The following is a 3,099-nucleotide window of genomic DNA, read 5'->3' on the forward strand; positions in this document are numbered from 1 at the left end:
AGTGTTTCGTGGCAGGACCTCTTAATGAGCTGCAGGCTTTGCAGCTGAAGCTGAGTCAGGAAGCCTCTCTTAGATGAGGCGCTAGCTTGCCTCTAGCAAGTAGAGCAGACCCAAGAAATTGCCGTAAGAAACATGCTTTACTCTATTCTTTTCTAAGCTTTCTCAGGCTTTCTGTGGACTCAGTTAGCCACACGTCTGGGCGTCATTTGTAGTAATATGGACGGCGGCAGGGTTGCGTCCCCAAATCCCCAGCCGCCTGGCCCGGCTAGCTCAGTCGGTAGAGCATGGGACTCTTAATCCCAGGGTCGTGGGTTCGAGCCCCACGTTGGGCGCCATTTGTAGTAATATGGATGGCGGCAGGGTTGCGTCCCCAAATCCCCAGCCGCCTGGCTCGGCTAGCTTATGCCCCAAATAATTACACGGACACTGTATTCTTTTAAACACTGCTCTGGCCCATTTCTAATCATCTGTGTAGCGCCCCTAGGTGCGCATACCGGGAAGATTCTAACCTAAGTCCATCCTGGGTGGGAGCTTCATAGCGTGCGTCTTCCCTGGAGCAGGTAGCATGGCGTCTCTCCTGCGTCTGCTCCGGAGAGCAGAGCTGCGGAGTCTGACCTCACTTCCTCTTCCTCCTGGCATTCTGTTCTGTCTACTCCTCCCACCTATCTTCTAACCAATGAAATGGGCCGAGGCAGTTCCGTTATTGCTTAGCCAATGAAATCAACAGATTGATATATGACACTCCCACATCACCTTACATAAGCCCTCTGCAGGATCAGAAAAGGAGCCTAGTAGCAGGAAGGGAAGCTCAAGCAAGAGATCAAGCTGAAGGTAGAAGTTGCTTTTTAAAAGAGAGAGAGACCACAACTCAATGGGCTGGTATCTCAGTGGCTATTCAGGAAACATCACAGAGAAAGGATCTGCTTCATGCATGAGAGTCACCGATGAGAGTCACCCTTTAAGAAAAAAACCCATCAAAACTCCCAATAACATCATCAGCATTCAACAACATGTCTATGATTTCTTTGCTTTGCTTTTGATTGTGCAGTAAATGATGCTGATAGTTAATCTGTGCAATTAATGCAAATTTCCTTGTAACTGACTAGACAGAATTGACAGGTTATCTTAAACACAGCAGGGAGTCACTCTACGATGGAACTGGTTCATCATGACCTGTGTGACAGTGACATAATTAAGATCTTTCCTTTGTCTATAAATCTCATTATGTTCAACATGATATGTTGTCATACAGATTTCTTAGGGTTTTGTCCCACTGGTGGTTTCCTTGGTATGCTTACATAATTTTTGCCAGATCCAATCAGTTTTGCCATGCACTCTCAGCTCCACGTCATTGTGTTCCCCTTATGTTCCAGTCCAGGCATTTTAGACCTCTTGTAACTGTTGTAAGAGGATCTCATGTTCCACCTAAATGATTTAGGGTTTTATTTAGGCTGGGTTTTATCTTCCATCACTGAGTTCATTGACTTTCCTTGGGCGTAATTCCTGGGACACTGAGCCTAACTCCTGGAGGATTCCTCCCGTTATTTCTCCTTTCTTAGATAGTTTACACTCTCACTATTACTGTGAGAGTGTTTCTGTAGCAAATATTCTTCTCAAGATGAGAAGAAATTTCAATGTTACAATCCATTTGTTATTGTGATTTAAATACACACACACAAACACACACAAGTTAATGCAATACACTAATGTTATCTCAATTAATGGGGCCATTCTGGGGATGTCAAGATCGATATCTCTCGAGTGGTTCTCAGAAGGCCATAGCGTGACCCTATCTAGGTACTTAAGCAGGGAGGAGAAGTTGACCGCTCTGTGACATGTCCCTAGGAACTATGTGTGCCTTGTCCCATAGTCAGACTGATGACTGACTATCTTGAAAACCACCATGGAACTTTTGTTTGGCAAATGATGGAGATCAAGTCAGGGTCAAAATCAGAAAACTAGATGGAGCTTCCAAGCTCCAGTGGAAGAGCAGATGGATGGAGAAAAAGAGCAAGGATGTCAGGAATATAAGGGCTTGGTCCACACTATGAGACACTGTGCCTGAACTAAGGGGATTTCAACTAATCCAGTGACCTGGGAATGAAAGAACATGGGATCAAACTGTAAGCTCTGAATGTGGCTGACAATTGGGGCAGACGGAGAAGCCAAAGATAATGGCACTTGCAATTGTCTGCATATCATACACTGGCTTTTTGTGATCATATTATTTGTGGATGCATACCTTGCTAAATCTAGATGGATAAAGGGGGGCTTGGACTTCCCACAGCTCAAAGTACCCTGCCCTCTATTTGGACTGGTGTTTGAGTGGAGAGGTTTATTTGCAGAGCTAGAAGAATGTGGGAGGAGGAAGAGAAGTGGAAATTTTGATAATTATTATTATGAAGTAATGGAAAAATCAATAGAAAATAACCAATGAGGACATTGGAGCTAGGAAAAAAAAAAACATTCATGTGAGTTGTTGACTCAAACCAAAAATTATTTTACAGAAAAAAAAACACATAAAGGCGTTGAGTTACTTGGAAAATATGACTCAAGTAATTGGGAAGAAGATTGGGGTTTTTATTTTGGGTCTTCATGGGGCTGTATGAGCAGCATTTTAGGACCTGTATGCTGGATATTTCTGGGGGTTAGTAGGGAAGAAACCTGGCTAGGAGGAGTTTTATGACATAAGTAGAGCCTTGATGATGTCACAAAGATTTGGTTGGGGGTGGCAACTCTGTTCCACATGAAGCACTAGTCTTCTGTGAAGGTGGGCTTACTATCTTCATGGTGGCTGAAGAGGTCAGTTCAGCTCTTGGGCTCCACAACTGTTCAACCGAATTTCCAGAAGTTGGAATCTAGAGAGCCAAGATATTTTCTTTTGGTAAATATGTTTAGGAAGCAACTAGGACCACTGTAGTGAAAGAAAGGTTTCTTTCAAATCTGCTCTGGGTCCAAAATTTATGTCGTTAAGAGCTCCTATATTTGATAGCTGGGGGACGATTAATGTCGGGTATTCTCCCCACTCTATCTTTGCTAAAAATGTCCAATTCCTCAGTCCACTTAAATGGCAAAGATCCTCTTTGTCCATATGTGTTT

The 3,099-nt window shown here is 43.6% G+C and overlaps 1 non-coding gene across 1 annotated transcript; it reads left to right on the forward strand.

The window, feature by feature from the left end:
• Positions 1 to 259: 259 nt before the first annotated feature.
• On the forward strand, positions 260 to 332 carry Trnak-cuu (transfer RNA lysine (anticodon CUU)). Its single transcript has one exon. It is a non-coding gene; the product is annotated as a tRNA-Lys (tRNA).
• The last annotated feature ends 2,767 nt before the right edge of the window (positions 333 to 3,099 follow it).

This window comes from Microtus pennsylvanicus, chromosome Y (assembly GCF_037038515.1).
Source record: "Microtus pennsylvanicus isolate mMicPen1 chromosome Y, mMicPen1.hap1, whole genome shotgun sequence".
Lineage (NCBI taxonomy): Eukaryota > Metazoa > Chordata > Mammalia > Rodentia > Cricetidae > Microtus > Microtus pennsylvanicus.